Genomic DNA, 10,068 nt, shown 5'->3' on the forward strand with positions numbered 1-10,068 from the left:
GCCCAGAAGAAAAGGCTTGAAAGGTGCTTTAATTTACAAGTTTCTAGTACATGGAAGGTTTTTCTTTTTTCCCTCCCTTCTAAGAAGAATCATGACTTTGAATGCTTACAACGAAACATGAAGTAGTAAACTTAAGTAAAAGCAGGAGTTGTTTCCGTTGTGCATGAAAAAGCATCTCCTAACCATTATTGCTTGTGGAAACATTTGAATGTCCTACTGAGCAGATCTGTAGTGTGCTTAGTAAATTTAGTTCTTTTACTTTCTGGGCCATAGGCTCTCTGGAGGTTCCTCAAAATGTCACTTTCCAAGTGCTTTTAATATTTTTGGTGGCATCAACTTAGAATGCACTGGTCCTCCCGTCTCAGAATGCAGACCCATGTGTGTCCATCGGGCATGGCCTACCTTGAACTCATCTAGCAGGAGAGAGAGGGGGGAAGGTGCTATCATTTATTGAATACCTGCCATGTTCCAGGCTCCTACAGACAAGAGAAATGAGATTCAGAGACAGGCAGAATCACCCAGACTCCAAAACCCAGCATCACCCACTCTGCCACACATTTCTGAAGCCTTTATAATTCGCTGCGCCTCTTGTTTCTCAGAGACTCTCTCTCTCTCTCTCTGGTCTGTTTGTTCCAGTTTGATGGCAGCTTTATTTAGGTGATAATAGAAGAACCCTGCTGTTTTATGAGGCTATAATCCAAATCCTATGTGGATAACTATTCTTTTAGGTTAAGTGGTGTATCCTTCTCATAAAAAGAGAGAGATTATTGTTCTGAAAATCCAAAGACTTCCCTTCTTCCTTGCATTAGGTAAAGACACTTGCATATTTACTTTTAGTAAAGGACACAGAGAGAACCCCAAGCCAAGAATGAGCAGGACAGGAAGGAGCTCATTGCTTTATGCCATACAAACCCAAGTAGCATTGAATGGGGATTACCCTTTCTTCATCTGCTGAGATTTACAGATGTCACCTGTAGTTATTGGGACACTTTTATGATACTTGGGATTTGTTCCTTTTCCCCCTTATTGAAGTTTTAGAGGGGTCATGGGTGACCAACTATCCCAGTTTTCACTGGGACTCTCCTGGTTTTGTTTTTTGTTTTTTTCTTTTAATTACATTCCAGAAATCCCCTGACAATAGGCAAGCAGGAATTAACAAACTTTGTTAAAAAATAATTACTATCCCTGGGAGTTGAAGTTATTTTCAGATTTTTTTTTTCCTGGTGACATAATGGGATCTTTTGAAAGGCTCAGAAAAACGGGACTGGGTAAAGAAAGTAGGGAACCTCAATTATTGGGGTTCTATGCAGGCTTAAAAAATATGATCAAGTTGAACAACCTTTAAGATTGGAGCAAAAATACTGGGTGCAAATCTTTTGCATATGCCTACTATTTATGGAAATTACTTGTATTGTTTTTTGCTGCTGTATACCAAAAATGTCATAAATTCAGCAACTTACCACACAGTGTCTGTGGGTCAGGAGCCCAGACATGTCTTAGTTGAGTCCTGCGGAAGTCTACAACTGAGGTGGTGAACAGCACCGTCATCCTAGTTCACCCGAGATGCTATGACAAATACCACACAATGGGATGGCCTACACCACAAGTATTTTCTGACTCACAATTTGAAGGCAAGAGGTCCAAAATCAAGATATTGGCAGGGCTCTGCGTTCTCCTGGAGTCCATAGCTTTTCGGTGATGACTGTTCTTTGTCCCATGAGGATCCCTCCCTTTCTTTGTAGCTGCTCTTCTGGTATCTGCTGACTTCTGTCTTCTCTGTTTGCACTCTTTATAAGAAGTCCAGTCAGATGGATTAAGTTCCTCACGGATTCAAGCATTGGAATGACAAACACCAAATTCAAAACAGTAGTTTCATCTGGGAAGGGGATACGGGGAATAGGAAGGAGAGATGCAGAAGGTGATATCAGTATGCATTTTTCAAGCAACATGGGGGGCAAAGAGGTGTTATATATTTTTTCTAAATTTATATGCTAGAAATATTTCCCAATACATATATATATATATCTTTTTTTTTTTTTTTAACATGGGCAGGCACCAGGGATCAAACCTGGGTCCTCTGGCATGCTGGCATGGCAGGCAAGCATTCTTGCCTGCTGAGCCACCATGGCCTGCCCCATAATACATATATTTTTAATTTCAGATTTTCTAGATATGAAAATTTCTCCTTCAAAGCACATATGCTGATTTGTAATCCCACAAGCAGTGAGCAGATTCCTATTACTCTAAATTCTCACCCCAACTTGGTAGGTCAGACTTCTAGTACTTGCTAGTCTAAATGGCAGGTGTGAAATGGCAGCATATTACTATATTTTTTTGGCATGCTGTTTGGCAGAGTCACATTTCATTATTTTTCCATGTGAGTATCCCGTTATTGCAGCACCATTTGTTGAATTTTTGTTTGTTTTGCTTGTTTGTTGTTTGGGGGGAAGTGCATGGACCAGGAATTGAACCCGGGTCTCCCACATGGCAGGCGAGAATTCAACAACTGAACTACCCTTGCACCCCCAGCATATTATTATTTTAATCTTTCTTTCTCTATGTGAGTGAAGTTGAACATATCTTTATGTGCTTAATGAATGTCATCTTCTTCTTCCATGAACAGCATGTTCACATCCCTTGTACCTTCTTTCTAGTTATTGCTTTTTCTTATTGATTGTAGGAAATACTAATAAAGAGCACTAAAAATCAAGTGAATGTCCTTTATCTGTTTAAGTTGTGAGTAGCTATCTCTATTAAACGGAAGATGTTTAGTGGGGCTCTGGATACAAATTTGGTCACTTGCTAGGTTTACCATCTGTTCTAGGTTGCTAGGTGCCGAAATGCAATACACCAGAAATGGAATGGCTTTTTAAAAGGGGAATTCAGTAAGTTACTAGTTTACAGTTCTAAGGCTGTGAAATTGTCCAAATTAGAACATCTAGAGAAATGTCCAATCTAAGGCATCCAGGGTAAGATACCTTGGTACAAGAACACAGATGAAGTTCAGGGTCTCTCTCAGCTGGAAGGGCACATGGCGAACATGGCGGTGTCTGCTGGCTTCCTCTCCAGGTCTGCTGCTTCATGAAACTCCCTGGGAGGCATTTTCCTTCTTCATTTCCAAAGGTCACTGGCCGATGGACTCTGTGGTTCTCTAGTCCTTGTGTCATGGTTCTGCCGCTCTCTCCTCGTTTTCAGAAAAGAAAAGGAACCCTCTCCAAAACGTCTCATCTTTTATAGGATTCCAGTAAACTAATCAAAACCCACGTACAATGGGTGGAGGCATGTCTCCATCTAATTACGTTTAATACCCACAACGGATTGAGTCAAATCTTCCTGAAGATAACCTAATCAAGTTTCCAATCTACAGTACTGAATAGGGATTAGAAGAAACTGCTGTTCCCACAAGATTGATTAAGATTAAAACATGGCTTTTCTAGGGTACACAAATCCTTTCAAATCAGCACACCATCCAAACCATATACTTATCATTTTGTGCATTATTTAACAATTTGTAAAAGCACTATTTTTAAAAAGGATGGCCATATTAAAAAAAGAAACAAAATTAGTCCTGTCTAAAACAAATATCCTATGGTATCCTGAAGTTGATGTCACTCTTCTTGTATATGAAAAATATAATTAAAACAATCAATTAAAATTGATTGGGGTGGTGTGACGATGGCTTAGCTTCAGAATTCTCGCTTGCAATGCCTGAGATCCAGGTTTGTTTCCTGATGCGTGCCCATGCAAAAAAAAAAAAAAAAAAAAAATGGGACCATATGCATGAAATTGGCAACTTCCTATATGTTTCTCCATAATACTTAAATTTTTCCTGAAGAATTTCACAGTGTTATGTACTTCTGCTGCTGTTTATAGGGCAAAAAAGAAGATCCAATTCCGTAAGGTAACAGAAATTAGTAAATTTCCCAGCCAGCCAAATATTGTATAGGTATTTCTGTGGTCTTGAAGAAAATGAAAATCCCTGGAAATTACTTAATGAAGGAAATTCCTTTTCGCATTTGACATAATACTTCCATAACTGTCACAGGTTATGCCTTAAAAGAATGGCACATTTTCTTACTTAAACTGAGAGAAATCAATTTCTTTACGATGCTGGAAAATCCTTGTGCTTAAGCGATTAGGGAATCTCATTTATGTGATGGATGTTTTTTAGAAAATTTCTTTCAGCAGCACAAAGAGAGCTGTGGTTCCATTTATAATGGAAAGGTAGTATTGCCTTGGTGAATTAGACCTATTGCTTTAAGTAATAATGGGCTTTTTCTCAGACCCATAGTATAAATGGGATTTTTAAGCATTGCAAAACAGAAACCCTATAGACATATGCTACACTGCTTAATCAGGACTTTGACTCTGGCTGTATTGCTCTAAAATTTCAGATACATCTAATGTCTGCAAGGACCCTTAGTCATTAGGCCACTGATTCTCAACCTTCCCCTGTTCCCCCCAGCTACTTCGTACACCCCTTAGCTTAATTCTGCTCTCATTCCAGCAGTGAGTCTGTCATCAGGAGATGGAGGGGGTGCACAAACCCGATGAACAATACCTGCCAACACACCATGGGCCAGGGCAAACAGAAATAGCACGTCCAACACACTCTGCTACGTTGGTCAGGCAAATGAGAGATTTGAAGAAATACCATCTACCCATGCTAACCCTTTGCATGGCAAAATGTGCCGGGAGGGTAGTGGGGACAGGTAAATAAAAGAGGATCTGCCAGACTTTCTGGTGGACTTTTAGCACTAGAGGAAATGGAATTCTTGGGACTATCCTGACTTCTCCTACTCTCCCTTACCAACCTCCTTTTCCCAATTTTGTTTGGAAACCAGTGATCTTAGGTGAAACCCTCCACCTCTGGGTTTATTCATTAGTGAGTTATAGCTCTTTTGGTTATTTGTGGGCTGGGAGCAGATGGGGCCAATCAATGCCCAGGTAGCAAATGAGAACAAAGTAGAAATGTATAGAGTAGGAAATTGAGGGTCAGAGGTGTCAATTAACTTGCCCATAATTCCCACAGCTGGCAGGAGCACAGTTGGGATCAAACACATAGCTATGACTTAAGAGCTTTTGTGAGGATCTAATACTGCATTGCACTGATCCTGGCTCTCCTCACTGCCTCAGAGTTGTCACCATATTCTTGTCACATATTGCCAAGCCATATTTCTTGGCTTAACCTTAAATCAAGACTGCCAGCTCGCTTGCTCTCGCGATTCCTGCTTCTTGCTGCTCATCCTTACCTTCTGACCATCTGGCCACAAAGCTCACCATGCTGCCCCAGCTGGTCTCTATACTGCTGTGCCCCAAAACACAGCTCTACTCCTCCTCCATGCCGCCAAATATCACACAGTAAAGCCATAAATGCACCAGACTTTTTCCTGAACATTTAGGATGTCAATAATTATGACTGTGCTTGGTACAAAGGAGGAGCTTAATAAAAATTTAGTAATGAATTCATGCACAATGAAGGGAAATTAATTACTGTATATATTAGAAAATTTTAAATTGGGTCTCAGACCTTACAGGGTCATTAGCCACTTCCTGCTGCCTGGAATATCATATTGCTCTCCTTACACAGAGGACCCAGCTGGCCACCATGTTGCTTCATCCCTCCAGAGATCTTTCATTTTTATTTTGCCCTCTGTCTTCTCTCAGTCTGACCTTCCTCCACAAATCTCTTTCCTTTTTGAGCTGCTGAGAGAAAACTGAAAATTCTTGTTACTTTGTTCATGGAACAATTTTGCCCCTTTTGTCTCTATCTTTCCATTTCAGGCTACTACTTGGGCCTCACCTTCTATCACCAAATGGATTGTTAACATATTTTCCTAAAGAAGACAGTCTTTTACTTAAGACCTCAACCATTTGTAATGTGTGTAGAACTTTTATAATTCTTCTTTCTTGGCTTTACATATCCTAGATCAAATCCTTAGGCAGAGCTCAATATTCCCTCCTCCATTAAGAGATTCATTACCTTTAAGTGGAAAGAGGAGATCAGAAGACTCATCTTTGTCCCTTCTAGAAGTACAAGAGTGTGGTTTTCATTTTTTCCTTCCTGCCCCACATTTATACTATAACCTCCTTCAACAGTCCCACTGAGTAATACATGGATTCTATTTGGTTTTCCCCAGCTGCCTCTCCAGGAAGCATGTCTCCTTAGCTATTTCCCCTGTACCTGTTCCTTATTTTGTGCCTCATCCTAGGTTAGTTCTTTGTCCTACAGAATGATACCACCTTTCACCCATTGTCCAAATTAAAAATCCAGGCATCTTGTTTCTTTGTTTATGGCATGGGCAGGCACCAGGAGTCGAGCCCGGGTCTCTGGCATGGCAGGCGAGAACTCTGCCTGCCTGGCCACGGTGGCCCACCCCTAAGCATCATTTTTGACTAAAGAAACAGTTGCCCATTCTTTGACTTCTACCCTCCATATGCCCTTCTACTTCACTCACTTTGTTCCGTTTTCACATTCCTATCATATCCTTATGGTTTACTATTAGAATTCCTCACTGATTCATCTGGCCACTTTTGTTGTTGTTGTTACTGAAGTTTTAAAACATTCAAGAAGAGGCAAAAATACTGTAATGAACCTGATTCATCACCAAGACTCAACAATTGCCAATGAATGGTTATCTTACTTCATCTATAACCCCACACATTTACCCCACCCCATGCTGGATTATTTTGAAGCAAGTCTCAGATATATTGGTTCAAGTGTAAATATATCAAGATGAATCCCTAAGAGATAACTCTAAAAATGAATACATTATTGACATACTTAAAAAATCAACAATAAATACCATATATTATCAAATATACTATCAATATTCACCCTCCTTAAATTGTCTTATTTTTGTGTGTGCTTGTTTTATAGTTTATTTGATTCAAAATTCAAATAAGCTCCATTTGTAGTGATTGTGTAATGTTTCTCCTTCATCCTTTTTTGAATTGTAGGTTCTTCCTCCATTTTTCTTACTTTTATTTCTCAGTCAGGATTTTACTAATTGGTATCAGCTAACACGTATCTCTGTCACATATATTTACTGTGAATTAGGAGTTTGATTTAGAGGCTTACTGAGATGAAGATTTTTTTTTTCTTTTGTGAAGACTCCTGCACAGGCCATGTGTTCTTCCATCAATAGGCACATAATGTTGGCCATCTCTTTTAGTAATTGAGCGCTACCAATGATCATTGCTTAAATCCTTGAATTAATTTGGGGTTGCAAAATGGAGATCTTACAATATATCCTTTCCTGTTCATTTTCTTAGTGATAATACTTTTAGAGAGAAAAATCTCCTTGCCAAGCAGTCCACCTGAGCCAAAAAAAAGAGTACATGAATTTTTTAATTGAAATTTGACTCCTTCTATTCCCATTTCTTTGACTGAATAAGTGGGTGGTGGAGAAGAGGACGCAGCTGGAACAATTACCATTTGTTCTGCAGACAGCAGGCGCTATGCTGCATCTATTTGAAAGCTTGGGAGGATTTGGAAGCCACGAATTTACAATCACTACTGTGCAGCTGGACCCCCATTGTTCCTTTTGTGACTGCATGTCATTGTGGATAATCTGCTCTGTGGAACTCAGAACTGCCTCCTTCCCCCTAAATGCCCAGTCTCACTGCCCCACACTGGGAAGAGATCCTCTCTACACACAGAGAAACTTTAGAATAATCCAGGAAAGAAGTCATTTGAGCACCAAGCCTCCTTTTCCCTCTTATTACTGAGAGAATCATCAAAACACCACTATTCTCATAATTATGGTTCTTCAAAGTGCTTCCTCCCACATTCCATCACAACTCAACCTCCTAGCATGCCACATTGTAAGGACAGGGCAGCTTCTCTCTCAGCCTCTGGTGGACCCTTTTTAGGCCCTCTCTGGAAGACACTTCACATCTGGAGAGATGGCATTGCTGAAATATTTTTGGAACTATGATTTTTGGGGTGTGTGGGAGAGTTTTCTGTTTCAAAGAGCAAGGAAAAGGAATTTAAGTATTGTGTAGGAAGAGAATCTGGCCTTAAACCAACTGCTTTTCAAACATTCTTTTCAAGGCTCCCTGTATTGCTTCCTGAAATATTTACATGAGCAAATTCCTGGTCTTACCATAATGAAAGACTGGGATTCTACAATTAAACAAACTCATCTCTAAAAGAAGAGAAAAACTTCCCAGAGTACTGAAGTGGCCAGCTGCCACTTTTATTTAGAGCTGTTAACAGGAATAAGTAAACATTAGTGAAGACAGTTTTTTCTTTGATTTAGAGAAATGGGCAAATACATGATCATGGAAATAACTGTTAAAAAGCAAATTTAAAGAGTTCTGTTGGAAAAGACCTAAAGTGGAGATGTACAGTTTGAAAATATTATGTACCCCAGAAAAGCCATGTTTTAATCCTAATTCAATCTTGTGGGAGCAGCCTTTTCTTTTAATCCTAATTAAACACTCTAGGCAGAAACTTTTGATTAAATTAACTCCATGGAGATGTGATGCTCCCAATTGCATGCGTGACCTTTTGATTAGATGGAGGTGTGCCTCCACCTATTCCAGGGTCTTGATTAATTTGCTGTAATCCTTTAAAAAAGGAAACACTTTGGAGAGAGTCAGAAATGACAGAGCCGACAGAAACTTCAGAGCAGAGCTGACACAGATGCTGACACTTAGAAAACAGAGACACGGATGTTAGGAGATGCTTGGAGCTCAGAAGATGTCGCCATGAGATGTTAAGCAAGCCAGAATCTGGAGAGAGCCAAGGGAAGCCAAGAGATGAAAACCAGCCCTGGAGAAGCAAAGTGAGGAACCCCACAGGGACAGAGGCTAGAAGCAACAGAGTCTAGTAGCAAGGGAATATGGATGCCAGCCACGTGACTACCCAGCTGACAGAGGTGTTTCTGACCCATTGACCTTCCTTGAATTAAGGTATTTTTCCCTGGATATCTTAGTTTGGGCATTTTTATAGGCTTAAACTTGTAAACTTGTGACTTATTAAATTCCCCTTTCCAGAAACAATTCCAGTTCTGGTAAATCACATTCCAGCAGCTAGCAAACTAACATAGGGAACAAGCTAATCTGTGTGGTCCTCTGCTTTCCCTTTTTTACACTTGGCAGTTTTACAACCTCACTTCATTATTTTTTTTATAAATATGGAATGCTTCATGAATTCGCATGTCATCCTTGCCCAGAGGCCATGCTAATCTTCTCTGGATTATTCCAATTTTAGTATATGTGCTGCCGAAGCAAACACTACAACCTCACTTTTAAAAGAACGTAACACTGCTTATCTGAAATCATTATTATTATTATTATTTTTGACTTATATGCTTACATATTGTTCCTCTACCAGAGAGAGTGTTAGTTCTCTGAAAACAAACCTTTACCACTGTGTTCTCAGTACCTGGTAAGATACTAAACAATCAATATTTGTTAATTAAATAACTTTCAGAATGCTCTACTATGAGTAATATTATTGCAATAGGAAGGACTTTGGGGGTTCTTACTCAGTGGCACACACATTTTGTACACTTATATGGATTCTTTTTATTCAATGTTCACCAAAGCCTTCAAGATAGGAACTTTTACTTTTAGAATTTGACCAGATGAGAAAATGAAAGAACAGAAGAAAAAAAGGCAAATCACAAGCCACAGACATAAAAAGGCAGGAACAGTCTGTGAAGCCAGGCAATCCAATGCCAGGATCATTCCAAATTCTATACTGTTTTCAAGGCCAGAGATTCAATCAAGAAGAATAACCAATATGACAAAAAAGGTGGACTCTATCTTAGAATACACAAATTACTAATTCTTTAATGACTGATCATGTATAAGATCAGCAGACTTCACTTTTTCAATACCAATAAGCACAAATTTCAATGTTTAGTTTAGTTAAATAATATCAGGACTCCCTACAATATGGTTTAAAATCCAGTTATCATAATATAGTAACTGTGAAAAATTACATGAAGTTCAAACTTCACTACAAGCTCATGAGTCCATAAATCACTATGTAAATAAAAGATGTGCAAAAAAGTTGGTGGATTGGTATCTCCATTTGCCAGGCTGCTATGACAA

At 39.3% G+C, this 10,068-nt stretch overlaps 1 non-coding gene across 1 annotated transcript; it reads right to left on the reverse strand.

The window, feature by feature from the left end:
* Window positions 1-9,137: 9,137 nt before the first annotated feature.
* Window positions 9,138-9,244, reverse strand: LOC143681824 (U6 spliceosomal RNA). The gene has a single exon (XR_013174881.1). It is a non-coding gene; the product is annotated as a U6 spliceosomal RNA (small nuclear RNA).
* Window positions 9,245-10,068: the final 824 nt, after the last annotated feature.

Source organism: Tamandua tetradactyla, chromosome 4, assembly GCF_023851605.1.
Source record: "Tamandua tetradactyla isolate mTamTet1 chromosome 4, mTamTet1.pri, whole genome shotgun sequence".
NCBI lineage: Eukaryota > Metazoa > Chordata > Mammalia > Pilosa > Myrmecophagidae > Tamandua > Tamandua tetradactyla.